This window comes from Bombus vancouverensis, chromosome 8 (assembly GCF_051014615.1).
Source record: "Bombus vancouverensis nearcticus chromosome 8, iyBomVanc1_principal, whole genome shotgun sequence".
Taxonomy (NCBI): domain Eukaryota; kingdom Metazoa; phylum Arthropoda; class Insecta; order Hymenoptera; family Apidae; genus Bombus; species Bombus vancouverensis.
This window is the reverse complement of record NC_134918.1, coordinates 13751111-13772322: the sequence shown is the minus strand read 5'-3', so window position 1 is coordinate 13772322 and position 21212 is coordinate 13751111. Positions and strand designations below refer to the sequence as shown.

Genomic DNA, 21212 nt, shown 5'->3' with positions numbered 1-21212 from the left:
CCTATCAGCATACGTAGAAAAATTCGTCGTCTCTTTTGGACAGGCGTGATTGATGAAACCTTTTTTCATCTGTCTTTTTTATTTCGAAGATGCTCGAAATTAGGTTCATTCTTCTTTCGTTACGAGCTGTTTTGAAATAGTTAGACATTCGAAAGGTTACCATAGTTCAGACTAAAATAATCTGAAAATTATTTAACCTCGTTGCGCAACATTAGTACGCGTCCGCTTCGTCGGACGAAAGGGTGAAATGACGAAGTGAAACTTTCCATTGGCGCCATTTTCATCGGCTGAATCATCGTTAAGATTTCTTCTAAGCGAGCCGTACGGTAAAAAGGGAGACCTGGTAATGGAAAGAAGCTGTTCCGAGGGTTTTCTTTCGCTTATACCTGTCCCCATCTGTTCACCCTCCTCGGAACAGTTACGGCTGATTTAAGAACACCATAACGTTCCCTCTTCTCTAACACATTCAGGACATGCTTCATGAAAATGCATGCAAATTAGACGTCGAATAAACGAGCGAACGGAATCATCGTTGTTGAAAATCCGTCGTCCCGCGAGAATAAAAGTGTGTCGGTGAGAAAGGACAGCCGAAGAAAGTGGATACCCAATTAAAATTAAAAACGTTTAATCGTGATCATATAGAAAAAGAGAAGAAAAAAAAGTCTTTCTTCTTCTTCTTTTTAAGCAAATATTTTTAAGATTGAAACAGTACCGAAGAGAGGAAAAATTCTTCCAAAGTTTTCCTAACAGTGATCGAAGAAACAGACAATAATATTGTACATCTTTCGTAAAATTTGAAAGTACCAATGAAAAGAAAAAGAACAGTAGTCTAAGTACGGAAATACATTGGCAGAGAAACGAAGAAATAGAGCAAGGAAATTTTGGCGTGGAACCACTCGAAAACACGGTAGGTATTTTTCTTTCAGCCATTACGTATTCTAGAGGAACGTGGCCGAGAGCAAACGTGTTCGTCTACTAGGACCGCCTACCCAGCTTAATTTCTACTCTTGGTAAAACCGTGTTGGAAAATTCCACTAATCTTTTGTGCTCAGAACACCGAACTATAGACGCTTCCTTCAGAAGGGACCCAACTATACATAAACGCCCCTCTGCACCGTCGATCCGAGCCCCAAAATACAGGTAGCCACGAGTTTCGTCCAAAACTTTCGAAATACTGAATGACGATGGACAAAATAGGAACTTGAAACTGTACAGATTTTATATTTTCTTTACGACACGTGCGTTAAAATATAGAGAATATCCTTACTCATAAATTGTGCAATCATTTGCAGACGAATGAAACAGCGATTTGAACGATGTTCGAGAAGAGTACAGTGAATCACGTGGAAATTTCGGATATTGGTGACCTGAAATGCAAGATAACGAAATGAATCGTAAATGATTCATTTATTTTATCGCGTTTCCATCAACGTGGTGTAACGGTGATTGAACGTTTCGTTTTCTTGGCGAAACCCCTTGCACGCGTTGCACAATAGTTAGCGTAGACAGTGCAAGGTATTCCAGTCACTGTTTTAATTGGAATATTGACATTTGTTAGCCATTTAAATACATTGTTAGTATTTCGCAAATGAGCCTCCAATGCGGATAATGGGAAGAACGCGTGATTAACGGCGGACGAGTGAGAGAGAGAGAGAGAGAAAGAGAGAGAAAGAGAGAGAAAGAGAGAGAGAGAGAGAGAGAGAAAGAGAGCGAAAGAGAGCGGAGTCAACAAAAGATCGGTAGCATGAACATTAGTTACGTAATCACAACCAGTAGTAGAGGTTGTATTTTCTCAGTTTTTAACAATAGAAATTACATCCTCTTTGTCCTTAACGTGCTAGTAGATTTCGAGTTAATGAAAAACGAAATGACATTAAATAAAAATATTTTATAAGCAAAATGGAATTGTTCATGGAATGAAATAGAAATCTATCATCGTACCACAGTTTCTATTAAACAAAACGAAACGGAATAATGATAACGTGCTTCGATTCGATTCCCTGGTGGAATAACATCGTTCACGCCTTCACGGGACGTTTAGCTGAGCACGTGTTCTCTACCGAAGCGAACTGCCTCGATTAATGCAAATATTATATTGCCCTCGTTACGCCCCGCACTTCTGTTCATATAATTCGATTATTTTTAAGCGGTCGCATACAATTAAGCCATACACCGTAACACCGAGGTATTATATTCATTCGACGGCTGCTTCTTCATTAGATGACCCGTTAATTAAAAGCAAAAGCTGCGCACGTGCATACCATGCGAACCAATCATCCTTGAATCGACAAATCTTACTTGCTTCATTAAATCGGTATCGCTCTTCTTTAATGTAATCTTCGTTCTATGACATTTAAAAATTGGTCGAATATTCTATCTCAAGTAGAAATATCTTTTACGATTGATAGGATATGAATGCACGCAGAGGATATAACGATATAACGATTTATTGAAAGTAAATCTTATTGCGAATAAATTACAGATTCTTACGTAATTGTGTTATTCCTACTATATTGGAATTGTAAATAATATTTGTCAACGGAATACGAACACGGGTTCGTTATTCCTCGAATATTCATCTAAAACGATGAGAGCGTAAAAAGAGAGAAAGATAGAAATAACAAAAGGAGCGAAACCGTGTTGAGAAGTAGGGAGATTCGGCAAACAAGGCAATTCCAAGGCGATGAATTATTTAAAGGAAGAACGATACGAAAATAGTGGCGCGATTCACAATTCGATTACCTGATTCGAAACTTTTCCACTGGCACGAAGAGAAATATGTTTTTTCCGCGCGTTCCCGTTTAATTAGTCATGAATTGTCGATAACATCGGCAAGGTTACTCGTAACCCGGTACAAAGGCGATCCGCGATGACTTAATTCGAAATCAGGCTCTCCTTGTTCGTTTTTCTTTCCGTCCATTCTTTTATAAACGTTGCGTGTTGTAAAAATAAAAGAGAAGGATATAATTCTTCTTTCGCTCGGGGAATCAGGCGAGTAATTAATATTCTCGCGATTGATAAATGAAAATAAATCGTTATACAGCATTCTCTACATATGTTTTTTCTCATTCTCTTTTTTTAGATGACCGATGACTACCATTTTTACTTACGTATATGGTGAATAAAAGATATTACGTAATGAGATAGATTTTACTTATAATTCTCAATGAGAATTGATTGTGAAATTCTGCCAAATAAAAAAAAAAAGTGATATAGATGTTACGTCAAGAATGACTATTTATTTCTAACTCAGAGACAATTGTACAGGTGTTAAAGAAGACGCTAAAATTCACAAACAGGCAGAATCACTCTGAACGTGTTTCTGTCACTTTTAAAGAAAATACGTACCACGCCAGAATAATTTACTTATAATTTTCGATGAGAATTGATTGTAAAATTCTTCCAAATGAAAAAAAAAGAAAAGAAAATACAAGGGAAGAACGGCAACACATCCAAACCAGGTGGCTGTTGAAGCGAGCAAAACTCTCATAGAAAGAAGACTAAAAAGAAAACACCCCACTGATCTCACTAAAGAAATAAAATAGTCAAACTCGAAGATGGTATCTCGCTGGGGGTAGCCACCCACATACTACTTAGCAGTTAAGTTAGAAAAATTTACCAAATGTCCAGCTGGAAAAACTGTAAAGTACAAATTAAGTAATAAGAAAAAGAAGCTTTCAGAGAACCACGGTGCTGGTACTTACATCGTCGACTAAAAATTCTACAAAGAATGTATCGAAAACACTTGCTCACTGCCATCTGTTGTTTGTCGTTCGGTTGTCAAGCTTCCGTACATCTCGTCGATCGTTACGCAGTCGGACGACGACAGACATGGACTTTACGTAAACGTCCTGTCATCTTTTATAACCGTAACACATTTTGGACATAATCAGATCGTTTAATAAAGCGGATTGGCGCTTGAATAAATTCATTATATAAAGAGCGCAGTGGGAAAGTGGCACAAGTACATTGTTTCACATACATGAATTAAGTATGAGACGATATAATATATTGTAATTGTACTATAGTATCTTTATCCACGGTTTTCTTAAGTTAAATACTTTGTCATTTTTTTTCTTATATTTCCTTTTTTCGAAGATGGTATCCCACTGGGGGTAGCCATCCACATGTTATATTATTATACCACTAAGCTATAATATTTTACCAAATGTCCTACTGGACAAATTGTAAAATGTAAATAAAAAAAAAAAGAAAAAAAACATTTCCTTTGAATCTATAGTCTGCTTCAGATACATAGTTTAGACAAGTTAGCAAGTGAAGCCGAATTGACACTGTTAATTCATCGACAAACGTTCGTTTTCATCCTCGTTTAATCCGCAGCGAACCTCCAGTGCACAGTGTATATTTGGCTTTGCTTGCTACTTGACTCAAACTACCGGCCGTGTCTGAACCAACATTAATATTTATACTATATATTTAGGCGAATCCGGAAGAACAGGGAGCACGAGTTCCGAAATTAAAAGAGAAACAAGAAAACAAAAAAAAAAAAAGAAGAAAGAAAAGACGCGAAGGGACAATGAGAGGCCATTATGCCTGCGTTGCATCGCGAAATGCAATTCAGACACACCTGTAACGTCGACACGGTCGCGGCCGTCGTTCGTAAAAATATTCATCCAGGTCGACGAACGAAAAATGAATTCTTCTGTGACGATCGAGGCACCGAAGACGGGAATTTCCATACGGTAATATGTCACCGAACTGCATAACTCGATTGAATACAAAGGACCGACGTTCTTTCACCGGAAGCGGCATGGCAACGAACAGAGAGGCACGCGAGCGAGGAGAACCAGAAGAAAGATAGCGAAAAATTCGCAAGAATGAGGAAATATAGAAATTTTTGTATTTATTCGGGTTCTGACTAAAATCCTGGAATATTTAGAAATTGAGATTCACCTTGGCGGTTAAACGCTGACTAAGTTTGAGCAGTAAAACGGAAAGACAAAACAATTCGGGCGACTAAATTAACGAAACAAATATTCCATCCACGAGATCATCTATTCCAACAATCCTCCGCGTTTTTTCACGTTTCTGAAAATAGCATTTTTTGGTACTTGTCACAAGCATCTACCATTGAGATTGCAGTGATCAACTACTTTCAAGCATGACTTTCATGCTTGAAATGAACGGAAAATGAACAAACGTTGATGTGCAACAGAACGGTGAAAATAATAAATAAGTAAGAAAATATCGCCAGACAGGTCGGAGTGATTGAATTCGCGGAACCGTTATCGAGATATATCTGACAAAAAGCGAGAGACAAGAGATAATGAACGGAAGTGTGGCAAACGCGTGAAACTGGCCGAGCGATAAGTGAAACTATCGGCTCGTAAATCATCAGGATGACATATAGGAAGGGTGTACGTTTATTGGCACTCATGCGATCCGCGTGGCATCAAGATCGTCCTGCCAACCCGGCTACTCCCGTATTCATGCTATGCACAGCCATGTGCCGCATTGTGTACACGTTGCACATGCAACTGCAGATGTATGCACATGCATTTAGGTCGGGCCCGGTATCTCTGCCGGTGTGTATGCACGCCGCTGCAAAATTAGCTCCCAGTTCTGTCTTTCGTTCTGTTACCAGGCGCGAGACTACCGAATCTCCCCCGCGAGGGCTTCTTCCAACTTCCGCTGCCGAGTTACAAGACACCGCATCGCCACGTTAACTGACCGAGATTTCGCCTCGATATCTGGCCATAGCGATTCTTACCAGTTCTTGGAACTGATTTTCGCGTCACGCGCGTCTTCTTTAACGTCAATTGTATCTGGTGAAAAGGGATTCTTTTGCACTTTCCCTCTTATTCGTCTGAAAATTCTGCCAAAAGTTTCACAACACACTGGAATCGAATACTCTTGACGAATGAACGTGCACGTTCGAGTAGAAATAATCGGCCATACAGAACGGGTGGCATTCGTCGACCCGGCAACATACCGTGGAAAAGTTCCACAGGAAATTTACGTAATGCAGACTAACACGTGTACACATGTACTAACGTTGATTCAACGCTGCTCTGATATGTAGATTGCAAACTTTTGCGGCACGTACAGAGTCGCAGCCAGAACGTTCAAAGTCGATATAGGAAAATTATAGTGGCCGTTGTAACCAATAACGACTACTAATGAAAATCCATGTTCTTCATCTCCACGATTGCTCGAACGACACTCGGTCAATTAGTTTGTCCGACATCAGCAAATAGGAAAATAGTAGATTCAAATACGGGATATGTATAAGTTGTATTCGGAATGAGAGGGAAATTTCTATTTACAGCGATTTAAAGACGCTCAACAGGAGAATAAAGAGCGCCTACATACGTTGCTTCCCAAACGTTCAACGGGACAAAGATAGAATTCTCCGCTGATAATATCAAAGAAATTTACACGAAAGAGCGAAGGCTAGTCTTGCACACAGATTAACATCCCTACAGAAGTTAGATGTGCTCGAACACGTCGCCCTTGGTGCACGAGGCGAGTGCAACGATTGTCGCAATTATACACCAACAGATAAGATTACGTAAAAGCGCGAATTTGGCTGCTTTAGTTCGACCTCCGAGCTCACGAGCGACCAGAGGAGAAGGAAATAGATGTAACAAAGAAAAAAAAAAGGAACAGCGACGAGGGAAAAACGGTACAGAGAGATGGAGAGACACCGGGCATGAACGTCGAAGAGAGAAGAAGAACGCGAGGAGAAACGGGTTGGAAGAAACGGGAAGACGAAAGAGGGAAGAAGGAAGAGGGAAGATGAGGTATAGTGCAAAAGAAAAAGAAGAAGAACCGAACGAGCAAGCGAGATAGAAGGCGAAAGAGAGGGATACGTATGACTGCTGGCACCAAGCAGTCTGCTCCGCTCACCTCGCTATTCCCGCAAGCAATGCCAGCCCGAGATTGCTGCTCGGTACTTGACTCGCGTTCACGAACATTCACGAACACGTACGAACACGTTTGAGCGTGCATCGACGTGTACACCGACTGCGACGCGACGGCCAGTTGCCCCGGAGAGAGAAGAATCGTCCATCACAGTCCAACTCACAAATATTCCAAGTCCTTTCGTGGAACACGTGTTTATTCCCGAGCATCCCACAGTCACAGTTCCTTTCAAGAAAACTGTCCCTTTCACGCGATCCACGAACAACCGTATTTTATGCGGCTACTCAGAAAAACTAAACAATTTCGAGGAAAATAAAGAAGCAAGAACTTTTCCTTTCTTCCTTTTTTACGATTCAGGTCTCTTTCGTTTTATTGGTATTCTGTATTTGTAAAGAACGTTGGTAAATTCTCGAACTAATGTAAACAGGTTTATCGTATTTTTAAAAGAACTATTGCGAGATAGATAATTTTATATTTTTATTTCTGACGCAATGTTCGTATAAAGTAACGTTTATGATGTAACGTATTATGATCATACTGTAATAATAACGAATATCGTCAATGCGATTTAATTTGTGTGCCAAATAAATGGAAAACTGCGTCATCTTGGAAAAGTTCGAATACGCCCTCGGTTCGAATACGTATCTAGATATTAAAATTCAGTAATAGGCTTTATCTCGTTCTTATCGAGCGAGTATATCGCGCGTCCTTGAGCAGTTGCACTCGCGAAATCGTACCCTTCGCGATATCAGTCGCGAAATTTCATTTGACAGCTCTATGGATTATTCATATTCCTCGGAGGAATCGTGCGAACAATGACGTCAGACGCGTCGAATACGACAGAAGCCGAAATATCGCGCGAGAAATTTCTGACAAAAGAGGTGAAATGCAAACGATTGCAACGATTGGTCTTGCATATACTTCCGAAAATAAATCCGTCGATATCGAGGAAAAATCAATGACACGTGGAGAAATTTGTGCTCGTGGCAGCATGAAATATAACGAAGGGGGAAAGGCTGGAATAAAAGAAGACAGTACGTGGGAAAAGCAAGTAGAGACAGCTTAGATCGGACGGAACGCCAAGATACGGCTCGATTCTAAATTTGGTCGAACCACGAGAGAAATGCAGACACACGAGTTGGGAAGAACCCTGGCAGTTACGCAGGGAAAAAGCCAGCGTAGAGGGGCAAGGTGTACTCGAACAGACCGTTCATTGTTTGCAATGGACCGCCTGTATATACGACTCGTTCTAATTCCCTTCCTGTTTACGTTGCTCCACGACTGACTACTGTAGCCTGCTCTTTTCTGATTGCCAGTTAAACGCGTTAGGTCATACCTCGGAAGTAACGTCGTTTCAGAAGCCCATTTCAATGAAAAGATAATAGCGGTAATATGACCAAACCGTATATATTTATGAAAATTATACGTTTACGAGCAGTGCGAGGTAATAGAAATTTGTTATCTTCGAAATATTCTAATAAGAAACTTATCTTGAATATATTTTATACCTTTGTCTTCCGCATTCTGATAAGAACCTCACTGTGAAAATTTCGTACATATTTATTTGCATAATTCAAATTTCCTTTAAATTTAATTTCCCCGACATCGATTCCTAAGAGGGGACTATTTCCCCATTCATCCACTAACTTTCTAACGCTTATCTCGATAAATTTCTTATCTTTCGACTTCGTTTAACTCTCAAGCTTCCGTTCGACGCGCTTGGGACTAGCCCGAGCCTAAAAAAATATTATTTAGAATCCATCAAATCGAACGTAATACGTGACGAACGTTAATTGGAGTCACGCCAAAGATTAGAGAGACAAACGTGGCGCAAACTTTCCACACCGAGTTCCGGGCTATCGTGATTCATGTATTCGCGAGATAGCTCTGACGTTGCGATAAAACTGCAAGGTTCCGATAGTCGTAACGATGTTCCTCGTCGATAATAGTCATAAAGGGAAATGTTTTTTTAACGCGTCTATTAACACATGGTTCCTGGGTGCATCGAGTAAAGCACGGTACGAACACGATACAGACACTGCAACGCGGATAGATGTACACGATGTTAACGGTTTACGTGCAACTCTGGATCGCCACGGGTCATAACTTTGAATCGGAGGAGCGCAGGTGTCGCCGGAAGTCGTTTTACGAGCGAACGGAAGCGTAAATCGGAGTACGACCTTCGTCACGGCCCGGAGGAAACTGAATACACGCTATACATGACGGTGCCCATCGAACAGTACTTATTATTTATGCGTCTCGATAAATTTTTACTAGAAGCGTCTGTGACATAACCAAAGTTACATAGAAAACAAAGTGACATTTACGATGCAAAAATTGTTATTTGATCTTCTTTTCACTAAAAATTAAAATTTCACTTCTCGCATCTTTTATTCATATTGGAGAAAAGAGTTTCAAGTATCTATATAACGTAGTATTTACGGATATTATTCCACACAGAAATATCGCAGCATTTTTACGTAATAATAAGAGAAGATCAGGTTCGAATGTAAACAAGCTAATTTACCTATGGTGTGCAAAAGTTTTTTTTTTTTTTTACTTAATTGTTTACATTCACGATTTGTCCAGTTTGGACATTTGGTAGAATTAGTGTGCAAAAGTGTACCTGATTTTTAAATTAAAAGCATCTAAATTACAAAATTCCATTCGTGTACGATATTCCATTTCACCATCACATGTATCCAAAAGTTACAATGAAAAGGAATCGAGAATCCCAGTTCTAAGAACATTACAAATTTGTACGTGACCGCAATCAAGTTTAGCTAGAGTTTGGACTGTTCTCTAGAGTATTCCAAATAGGTTGGACAATTCGGTGTGAACCGAGCTTTAAAGGATCGACGAAAGCATGCTGTAAGCTCTTGAATAGATTCAATCGCCGGGAGTGTCTTCTCGGAAGTACTCGGATGCATTTAAATGCCCCTGGTCAAATAAACAGGCCGCCGCTTGAATACCGATCGTCCGGCCGATATGATTTTTGCATTTGAATGCCGCGATCGCTTCCGTTTTATGACGTGCATTCGCCCGTTGATAATTACTCGTTTAATTGCATTTGCTTTTTCTCCAACACTATGAATCTTTAAATATATACGATCTTCTTGTACTTGTATTACTTTATGGAAATATTACGCATGGAAGACCCGTTGAATTGTTTTAATTTTTAATCATTGTCTTAACCAACCGTTATTTTACTAACAAGCGTATTTGCAATTTTATCGCTTTTAAACGAAAATTGTTATTTTTTTTCATTTTTTCTTCAAAATAATAGCGAGCATAGTAATAATAGGTTATTCTCTGGCCATTATTTTTAAGCTTCAACAGAGATATATATTTACGTAAGAGAAGTACAAAAAAAACCAGATATTCTAACATTTATTTTCAATGCTAATTAGCTCCACCTGTTTAACGTTAATAGCTACCGAGTTTGTTCAAAGTAATTCCACGAATACGATTAGTAAAAGTCCCCTGGTTTTTCTACGAATCGATTTATACATATCAGCGTTCTCTCTTGATAACGGGATTTCCTAGGTTTCATGAATAAATAAAATACGAATCTCCCCAAAAAAATGTTCTTAACTCGAGTGATTTACGATGACAGAGCCGACCTGAGCCTTAATCGTCTAAGAAAAAGTGGACAAAAGTAGCGGAGCAAGAGAGGCGAATAGTTGCATCCGGTGATTCGCGATACCGGAAAAAAAGCAAGATCGTCACGTTGCCATGGCCGTGAGACGAATAGAGAAGTGGCTAAGCTGAGTAATCGATAATACTCGTCAGGCAACGAGGGACAATAATGACAGACGGTTGCCTCTGATCGATCATAATCGTGCAGTTTCAAGGATAATGCCTTGAAGCGTTTCGCGGGTCTTTGCCAAGGACACGATTGCCAGCGTGCCTTTGAATAGGATTGCATCATAATCCTCGCACCTGCACGGTTCATCGCGATGTCTGACGAGGAACTTTCGCGAGAAACACGGAAAAATACGCGAGCCTCGAGCATCTTTTCTCTGAAAGACTGAATACGTTCCGGGTTTCGTCAATGGAACGGACGAATGTTGGAAATTTACAGAATTCTATTTATAGGAAGGAACTTTTTATTTCGGTTATTTGAACGCGAATTCCTATTATATGAAAGAAAAATCAACATGATAACAGCGAGAAGAATCGCTGTTCTATGCGATTAGTGCATGGACTTAAAGGATAGTGCAATGTGACTCGTAGACTTTTCATCTGTTCGCGCAAGATAGGGGAGCGACAGGATGTAGGTTTAAAGAAAGTCGTAAATTTTGTTTAACTTTTAAATGTCAGGGGTGAAACTTCAAAGAAAAATGAGATAAAGACACTCATCCCGGTCTGATAAAACAGTAGCACATTCTACAGTGCTGCATGTATTAGATACGTACTATGTATTAGAGTGTACTTTTTCTGATCGTGACGCAGATACTATTTACGACTTACGATCAGTATCATTTAGTTTCTCTTCTACATTGTATTCGTTGAAAAATATTATCATCGTAACTAAAACGCATTATCTCTCTCTTTATATTTAACAGAGAAAATCTTAGACAATGAGAATTCCACGAAACATGCTAGACACGTAACAGTTCAAGATCTATTTTGACTCGCAACGAAGACAAAACTTTCGCCGGTAAAGCTACAGGCGAAAAGAAAATTGTGAGCAGGATCTGGTATTTCGAGAGAAGAGGGCTTTGTTTCTCGTAAGCCAGGAGATCCCGGTGAAAAGCGTAAATATATAGTTGGACGAGGTAAAATGAAAAACAAACTCTCCGTTTGACGTAATGCCACGTGGTAACACGCGTGATGCACATCGTTGGGGAGTCGTATCGTGTAAAAGAACGCGTTCACAGAAACGAAATTTACGAGGGTCGAGGAGAGACATGTGCGCGCGGAGCTTTCTTTCGGTGGAAGTATACGGAACCAGAGAGAAGGGTGGAAAAACGTGGGAGCACCGTCAACACCCATGGTATGTGTACAGTGCATAGTGTACACGGACCCGATGCCAGAGACAAAAGAACTCGCGGGGATACGACATCGTTAAAGAACGCCTAGGAAAAAAATAACCAGCTGACGGAATAATAAACTGAAACTATCCGTACAAATACAGAGCACGACCATTAAATTCGTGGAAGAACAAATAAATGCATTCTACGAAAGCTGCAGTATTTATTCATAGTGGTGCTAGCTCCCAGTTTGTTTTTCAATAATAGCACCAGTCTTCGATTGTAAATAACTTTTTTTTTCGTACACCTGGTACGATGCACACGCTGAAATCCTATATGCAATGTAAATAGATTGCAAAGGGAAAGTGACGATCGAGACAAGCCGGTGATAAGACATTGAATTAACGGTAATTATTTCTTGTTTAGCTGTATTTTTAACGATGACGAAACGATAGAAACGAGAGAAAAGAATCGATAAAAATAGACTCGGACGATAACGCATCCACGACAAATATCATCGAAACTCGTGATCTCATTGTGTACAATTTATCGTGACATCTGCTATCTGCATAAATACACGGCAGTTAGAGCCGAAACCGTGGCCATGTAAACGATATTATAATAAACATTCTGATGAAATTTTTCGACGATTTACGTGTTCCCGTGTAATCAACTTTTCCGCTAGATACGGGAGGGCGGAGAAGAGACAGACACGATTCTTGCACAATTTCTCTTGTTTTTCAGCTTCGTTCGCATTTCGAACTAGATAAGAACGAACACGAACATTTTCGCCTTGAAACAGTTTGTCCTTCTGTCCAATCACGTACATGTACACGGATGCGTTCAGTTCGCGATCGGTTATATGCTATCGGTCGTATATGCAATTCGAAAAATAAAACATCGTAGGCGACGAACATCGCCGTGGAAACGTATACGAACACACGTGTGTCTGTCATTTGCATTTATACTATACAGATCGTATTCCGGCACCATCGTTTTATATTCGCCATAGTAAAAAAGCATACCGTTTCACCATTTCGTCGTTTTCTTTATTATTCGACACTATAAAAAAGATCTGCCTCCCCTCGCGTCAGATTAGATAACCACGATTCAATGTGATCCAACGACAGTCCCTGAAAAAATCGTCGGACATAAATATGTTATTTTGCAAAAACTTGAAATTCGAACTATTCTCGAGTTAACGTCGATCGAATTTGACTCAGACATTTTTTTCAAGTATTTAAATAGAGTGAACGTTGCGCGAAGAAGCTGAAGATCGTATTTACAGACGACCACTTATTTCGTGTTACGTTAATGTCGATTGTGTCGATGTAAAAATGCCACGTTATTTTCTTCCAACTCCATCAACCCTTACCAACTGGTCGGTTATTTGGGAGCAGGCTAAAGTATGGTAAATTACAGCGTTTCCTAAGAATAAAGAAAACGTGTTTTCAATGACCTCGATTCTTCACATTTTTTCCCCTCTTGCAGGAAAATATCGGTATTGAATTACACTGCGGCCACTATAATATTTACATGTTGGATATGCGATTGGAAAGCGGTGTGCAAACATGTTCCGTTCTATGGTAGCAAATACGAGAGAGGAACGCCACGGAAATACTCGCACTATTAGCGTTACACTATCAGCAAACAGCGGTTATTATTTTGATATGCTCGATGAAATCCATGTTTAATTAATTACATAAACTATAATAAACGATTACATTACGTTATTTGATTGATTCGAGGCGTTATTAAGTGAATATTTGAGTGAAAAAAAAAACCGCCCGAACAGGGACTCGAACCCTGGACCCTCAGATTAAAAGTCTGATGCTCTACCGACTGAGCTATCCGGGCCTCTGGAAGAACCCTAGCTATGAACAGAACATATTCCTCGAGTCGTATTATGACGGCTCGATATCTCGGTGGTACAAAAGTATAAAAATAATATTCGCCCGAACAGGGACTCGAACCCTGGACCCTCAGATTAAAAGTCTGATGCTCTACCGACTGAGCTATCCGGGCCTCTGGAAGAACCCTAGTTATGAACAGAACATGTTCCTCGAGTCGTATTATGACAGCTCGATATCTCGGTGGTACAAAAGTATAAAAATAATATTCGCCCGAACAGGGACTCGAACCCTGGACCCTCAGATTAAAAGTCTGATGCTCTACCGACTGAGCTATCCGGGCCTCTGGAAGAACCCTAGTTATGAACAGAACATGTTCTTCGAGTCGTATTATGACAGCTCGATATCTCGGTGGTACAAAAGTATAAAAATAATATTCGCCCGAACAGGGACTCGAACCCTGGACCCTCAGATTAAAAGTCTGATGCTCTACCGACTGAGCTATCCGGGCCTCTGGAAGAACCCTAGTTATGAACAGAACATGTTCCTCGAGTCGTATTATGACAGCTCGATATCTCGGTGGTACAAAAGTATAAAAATAATATTCGCCCGAACAGGGACTCGAACCCTGGACCCTCAGATTAAAAGTCTGATGCTCTACCGACTGAGCTATCCGGGCCTCTGGAAGAACCCTAGCTATGAACAGAACATATTCCTCGAGTCGTATTATGACGGCTCGATATCTCGGTGGTACAAAAGTATAAAATAATATTCGCCCGAACAGGGACTCGAACCCTGGACCCTCAGATTAAAAGTCTTTTTTTTTTTTTTTTTTTTTAAACTGTTTATTAAAACCCAATATACAATTATATCCAGGCGTTGAAAGCAACGCTTCCTACAGTATTTTAAATACACACATAACTCCTTTCAAACCAACCCCTATAATAATCTTATTTTAATAATTATAAAATTCTCATTAACTTTCTTTTCCACTAAAAATATTTTTCGTAATATGAAATCATATAGGCACCCATTAGTCATCTTTCCAGGTAGAATAAAATGTTACAATTTTAATAGCTGAATCAACGTCGACTGACTTAATGTTTATAGCGTCATGATTTATCGCGATGCATTGATCGGTGCTGGAATATAAATCGAAAGGTTCAGATATCAGAGAAAAACGTCACTTCGCAGAGGATAATTATAAACCAAGCAAGATAATATTATTTTACCCCTTCGACTCGAACAAACGCTCGTTTGCTGACGAGTTAAAAAGGAAAGGAAATAAAAATAACAAACATTTTTTCCACGCGTGTAATTGCTCACGATGGACTATTAGTCCACTTTACGATGTAGTTAGCAGTTAGAGAGACGATGAAACTAATTGCGGCGCAATCGTGGCAAAATATTAACGCACATCTTGCAGAACTTTATCTTTCTCTACGCGCGCCGATAAGGAAAAAGCGAGTCGAGGATCGTGACAGATGCGTCCGTATACCTGTTTTCTTAGCAAACAAAAGATTCTTTATAAGGATTGAGCGATTCATGTCGAGATAATTAACCGCCTACGGAGTACCATCACTCTTATATTGTCGTTTCTTCCTTGAAAAATAAAAAGGAAAAATCAACCAGTTAACAATTTTACACACAGAAAATTTGTCGTGATCGGAGTTATACATGTTCGTCGATTTAATAATTGTACAATGCCTCTCTTCTTTACTTTACATTTTATATCAACAAAAATAGTACGAAATTTAGTTCTTTGCATTATCAATGCCGCTATAACAATGCCAATGAAGTGTAAAGGGTTAACCAAACGAATATTAACCAACCACCTAGTAACGACATAATAATATCGTTTACCTGTGGCAGCCGATCAAAGAGGCGAAATTAATTTGATCGAACAGATAGTATCGAGAAAATTGCTAACGCCAGTCCCACGGAGTGGAAAATCCGTCGACCAAAAAATCTTGGTCCACGATAAACGCAGCGAATAATCGATCTTTTCCTCTTCGTTTCTTCTTGTAAATTACACCGTTGAAAGTTTCGTTCGTCGAAACAATAATTCTTAACATTTATTGTTAACCATAAAGTAGTAATAAGATTAAACTATTGGTACTTGCTGTATTCAATCTTGGGATATCAGGACGAAATTGAAGCTCGTTTGTTGTATCAGTGAACAACGGATTATCCATTACCAACTGTCTGTGGCTTAACTTTGGTTCCGAGACATTTTTCCACGAACTGCTTCGTAAGTTTTCCGCCACATTTCTCCCCACTATGTTAACGCCGGATTCTCCTAATCGTCGCTCGTTTCGACAAGGAAAGTTTGCAGAACGTCACGTCGTAATCACTGTAATTGATGTATGATTCCTAACAAATTACTTATTTCAGCCTCGACTTCACCGATTATCGTTGCCCTTGTTTTTAGTATTTTTGTTTTCGCGCACATACACTTGGAAAGACATTACGATACCACAATCTGTATCCTGATAACAAAGATACGAACACTGGCATGATATTATATTCCTTTTACGAAAACATCAGGAAAAATATGTTTCTATTATTGCGATAGGAAAAAGATCGTTTCGTAGAGAGGGAGAGGAAATTGGATCTGGTAAAAGAGCTAAGAACGAGTGGAAGAATCCCCATCGTCAAACATGTATAACGCATCTATACCACTATTATACCATCATCCATCAAGTCGTCTAACAAGCAACAAAACCTCTAGGTTCTAGATTGTAATCCAGAACTTTCATTCCTGTTACTTTGTAGCAACCAGACAGTAAACTCGAAGTATTCAAGGAAACTGGCCAGCGGTGCATAAAAAACACGACAGAGTGTGACCGGTGTAGCGACCGGTTCGTCGTTGCAATGTTGTTTCGTGTAATTGACTTTGTTCGCAGCAGTGAACCGATTACATACTTCGAAACCCATGCTTTTTTTCTTCCATCTCGTTGTTTCTACAAGCTTTAACAACTGCCATCACGACGGACCTTTTTAGACTTTACAAAAACGAATTTCCTCACCAACCGTTGGCCAGAGCTTTGCAACGAGGGCCAAACTAATCATCCAGGAAACGCGTCACGGTTCAGGTGGTTGTATCGATTCCAGCGAATTTTTAAAGATTCGCACGGATGATTTCAACGAAATTGATGGAGAATTGAATCGTCAAAACGTTAAAGCACGCTTCATAGGTACAGTGGTTCGTGAAAATATCTCAAGCCTCACCGTAGCAAATTTTTATTTCCTATTCGATATTTATAAAACATTTTGATATTTAATTAACATCGTAATCAGACACGACTGTTGTGATTACATTGGTAAAATTTGAAGCTTGCTTGAAAACTGGAAGCTTCTAAAAAATAGTTTCCTCGTTTTTCCCGAAGAACTCGTTTAAGTTGTGTGTGTCATTTCTGGAATACATGTGTGATACGGTTGTGCGACGATTCAGGGTCGTCGTCCAGCGGAGACGAAGAGGTTTCTCGAAGAGTACGGCCTCTTGGCTTGAAGCCATTAACTTCCCGATGTGTCAAGTTCTCAATATTAGAAGTTACGCGCGGACCCACGGACCACCTTTGTTTCGTGACGATTGACGACTTCGCTTGAAATTTGCTTTCCTACGCGCCTCGAGAAAGCGCGCGTGCAATCACAGTTACACTCGCATCTAAAATAGAATCGTCATTTCTTAAGCCTGCTTTTCTCAAGCTTCCGTCTTAATCTCGATCTCTGACTTTGTTTTGGCAAACCGACAGATAAACGACGTTATAACAGAGGGTTGAGACAATCTTTAGCGTAAAATTGAAATAAGGCATGACATCAAGCACATGAACAACGATTTTCAAATATACGATTATAGTATGAAGTCCGTTCTAACCGCATATTTATTCGAAACAAACTGCAATGACTTTAAAATCAAATGGCTTTAAAATTTAAGTAAGATTTTACGATTTTACTAAGCGCTTATTTCTTGACCTATTTTTTTTTTTTTTTTTTTTTAACAATGATGTATTCTTTTTATCGTCGACGTAATAAAAGATTGTAATATTAAAAAAATCACATGAAAATTCCATAAACGAAGAATTACATCTATCACAAGTTCGTGATAATTAATTCCAAAAAAAATATTGTTTCCCTAACTGCGTCATTCGTCGAAAAGAGATATGTAGTATCTGAATGAACGTAAAATCGTTAATCTCTTTCCGAGAACTTGAAATGACAAAATTTCGATTACACGTGTAATTTCCGTTTAACGTAGTTACGAACGACCTCGTCACTGTTGCAATCGAATAAAGCAACAATGTTCCAATAATCTGGCCGCGACGCCTACGATGATGTGACACGTACTATATATTATACATATATCGTCAGGATTATGTCGTTGTTACGTACGATATTACGTTAGCAGTGCATTTCATCAAGGAACGTTGGAAGCTCGTTCTCGCGTTGGCTCATCGTCGCTTTAAACAACGATTTCCCGGCCATAACAACAGAGGAGGCCCATAGCGCAGGATACACCGCGATTCGTTAATTTATTACTGTTTATGCGACACACAGGACATCAAGTTTATCAATCGTGGCCGTGGGAAGGATGACTAGATCACTGAAGCATCGAATCAATCGTCGAAATCGACAGTTTTCCGCTGTCGTCATGTATACGTGTGTCTGAACACGTCCGCAACAATCATTCACAATAGCGACATTAACAATTGATCGATGAGCATCGACGACCTCTCACACACGAGTACAAATGAATATACAGGGTGGTTGGTAACTGGTGGTACAAGCGGAAAGGGGATGATTCTACGCGAAAAAAGAAGTCGAAAATATAGAATAAAAATTTTTTTTTTAATATTTTTTTTTTAATTTTTCCATCGAGACAACGATCTACAGTGAGATCCGTTATAACGAGACGTGATAAAGTGCACGCGTACCGAGCGAAAATTCAAAGTCGATTTTCTCGAAGACAAAGCCCCGAACGAAAAATTTGTATTCTATATTTTCGATTTCTTTTTTCGCGTAGAATCACCCCCTTTCCGCTTGTACCACCAGTTACCAACCACTCTGTATACATACTATCGATCAAGAGGTTTGAACTACTATGAATTTCATGAAATTTAAAAATTTCATCTGTTAACTGGAGAAAATGAGTTAAATCGTCGCTCGAATTTTTAATCATTGGCAGATAATACTATTAATTTAGAAATTCCCTTTTTCTTATCTGGCAGCTCATCATATCGCTCATCGACCACCGGTAAAATTCGCGTGACGTGGCGAGATCTTATCGATCGTGAATCGTATCGAAGATCTATTAGAAGCTCGTAAATACGAGCTACGTCCGCGTGTACGTCGAAAAGCTCGGTGATTAACCTAGAAAACCCGATGATCGAGCATCGACCTGCGAATATACTCGCGGCAAAAGACGGGGAAAGAGCGAGACACAGAGAGGAAGAAGAAGGGGAAGCAGCCTGTTTCTAAGAATCCCAACGTGCTAGCAAGCATCCCTTGGAAGCTTGCCAGTATCAACCTATCGCAAATATAGGTAGTTAATGCCGGCTTCACACCGAATCTCTTCGATTTTGCGTGAGAAAATTCATTTTACCGAGATGTCCCTAAATCTTTTGATTCGTCCATTTTGAAATTCTTTCTTACGTATTCTGCCGTGCATCTTTTGTCTCGATATCTTCGACAGATAATTTTATGCATTTTAGCCGTAGCTAGTTCCAACATTAACAACGAGAAGCAACCTTTAAATGACATTAAATAAGGAATAATGAGTCTTTCAATTGATCGTGATAAGAGCAATATTACCGACTCTCTAATATCTCTATTTTGTAGAGATTATTCGTTTAATTATATGTCGGGCGATAAGAGAATAGATATAATTAGTCATAATTACATATCCATGTGCGTAGAATGTATTGAATCTCGCGCCAACGACTTTTCTAATTACCATCGATATCTCTACCCTTATTAATCCCTTAATTCCTTAAACCTCCGTAAACACATCAAATATTAATTATCAAGGCTATAAAATTCGATGAGTAATTCCAAGTTGCAGATAAATTCGCCAACAATTTCTGATTGAACGTGCTTCCAATTGCCAAGGTAGCCCGGCTAGCTCAGTCGGTAGAGCATGAGACTCTTAATCTCAGGGTCGTGGGTTCGAGCCCCACGTTGGGCGATAACCAGTCTTTTTTTTCTTTTTCTCAGAAACACACAAAACCAACGACATGTATACTCGAGATTTAACTCCACAGGTCTATCTCGAAAGAATTAAGCATCCGATAAGGGTCGTGGGATTTTTGCACGCGCACGAAACCGAAATCGTGTCGGAAATTTTTCCCGTTTCAAGGTACAAGTCGCTCGAAGAATGTAAATAATCGAAATCTTCGCGTAATCTTATCAAAATCAACAGACTAATGGATTCGCAAAGCTACGAAAGAGAGAGAGAGAGGGAAAGAGAGAGAGAGAGGGAAAGAGAGAGAGAGAGGGAGGGAAAGACGTAGAAGGGAGGAGAGGAGAAAGGGATAAAGAGGAGAGAAAAAAAGAGAGAGAGAGAGAGAGAGAGAAAGAGGGAGAAGCACATCAGATACATCACGTCGTGACAAATCCGATTTCGTTCGAAGACACGATGACGTGACGTAACGTCACCTTCGTGTAGACGAAACCACAAACAAGTTCGTAGAACGACGACGATGCGCGTCAAATTCGTTGCTTCCTTTAAATGGCTCCCTTGGTCCGGTTCCTGCGTATTATCCGGCAAACCCTCCTATTAGAAGTCTCCGGTGTGAATTCAAGTTTTCAAAGGCCTGCTGCCCGTGGTAGGGATTAGAGGCAAGTGAAATTCGTCGGACAGGTGCGCTCGTTGGTGGAAAAATCGTTGCGAGGGCAAAAAGAGAAGGAGAGGATAACGCGGAGAGGAGGAGGCGAGATCGAAACGTGCAGAATAGACAGGCCGAGGTGCCAGGTGTTTCTGAAAGTTATTTTCGAGTGCAGTTTCGATGAGAGTGCAGAGGGGGATAGGGCTGGTCCGCGGAGTCGTGTATTTTTAGGTGGTGCACGGCATGCGGCACACCACCGCAACGTTTCGACACGACCCGAAATAAAGTGTTTATCGAACGACACGGTAGATCGCAGCCGGCACCACAGCCTTTCGTCCCTGGCCAGCGAAAGTAGATCGGTTTACGGGACACGTACGGGAGACAATGCGTAATTAATAGCCCGTGGTTCCTTCCGTTTCCGATCGCCACTCTCTGTCTCTGTAATAACGTCGATCTAGCTGGAAACGCGTGACTCTAATTGCCGATTCCGACTGTATTGGTTGGAAAATGCGAGGGATGTGCTATGGAATATAATTGATTAGTCGAATAGTTGATTATTACATTTGGAAGAAGGAAAATAAAATGAATAGGATGATGATGGATGGATTTAAATCGATCGATTTAAGAGATAAAATTCTTCGATTGCTAAAGAAATATTCATGAACAATTAATCGAGA

At 39.9% G+C, this 21212-nt stretch overlaps 1 protein-coding gene and 6 non-coding genes across 8 annotated transcripts in view; 1 reads left to right on the top strand and 6 right to left on the bottom strand.

Moving 5' to 3' along the window:
- The window catches only part of Sesn (Sestrin), a 153818-nt gene that overhangs the window by 51524 nt on the left and 81082 nt on the right, over positions 1-21212 (bottom strand). The gene's annotated exons all lie outside the window — the stretch shown is intronic.
- TRNAK-UUU (transfer RNA lysine (anticodon UUU)) lies at positions 13646-13718 on the bottom strand. Its single transcript has one exon. It is a non-coding gene; the product is annotated as a tRNA-Lys (tRNA).
- TRNAK-UUU (transfer RNA lysine (anticodon UUU)) lies at positions 13814-13886 on the bottom strand. Its single transcript has one exon. It is a non-coding gene; the product is annotated as a tRNA-Lys (tRNA).
- Positions 13982-14054, bottom strand: TRNAK-UUU (transfer RNA lysine (anticodon UUU)). Its single transcript has one exon. It is a non-coding gene; the product is annotated as a tRNA-Lys (tRNA).
- TRNAK-UUU (transfer RNA lysine (anticodon UUU)) lies at positions 14150-14222 on the bottom strand. Its single transcript has one exon. It is a non-coding gene; the product is annotated as a tRNA-Lys (tRNA).
- On the bottom strand, positions 14318-14390 carry TRNAK-UUU (transfer RNA lysine (anticodon UUU)). The gene has a single exon. It is a non-coding gene; the product is annotated as a tRNA-Lys (tRNA).
- On the top strand, positions 19823-19895 carry TRNAK-CUU (transfer RNA lysine (anticodon CUU)). The gene has a single exon. It is a non-coding gene; the product is annotated as a tRNA-Lys (tRNA).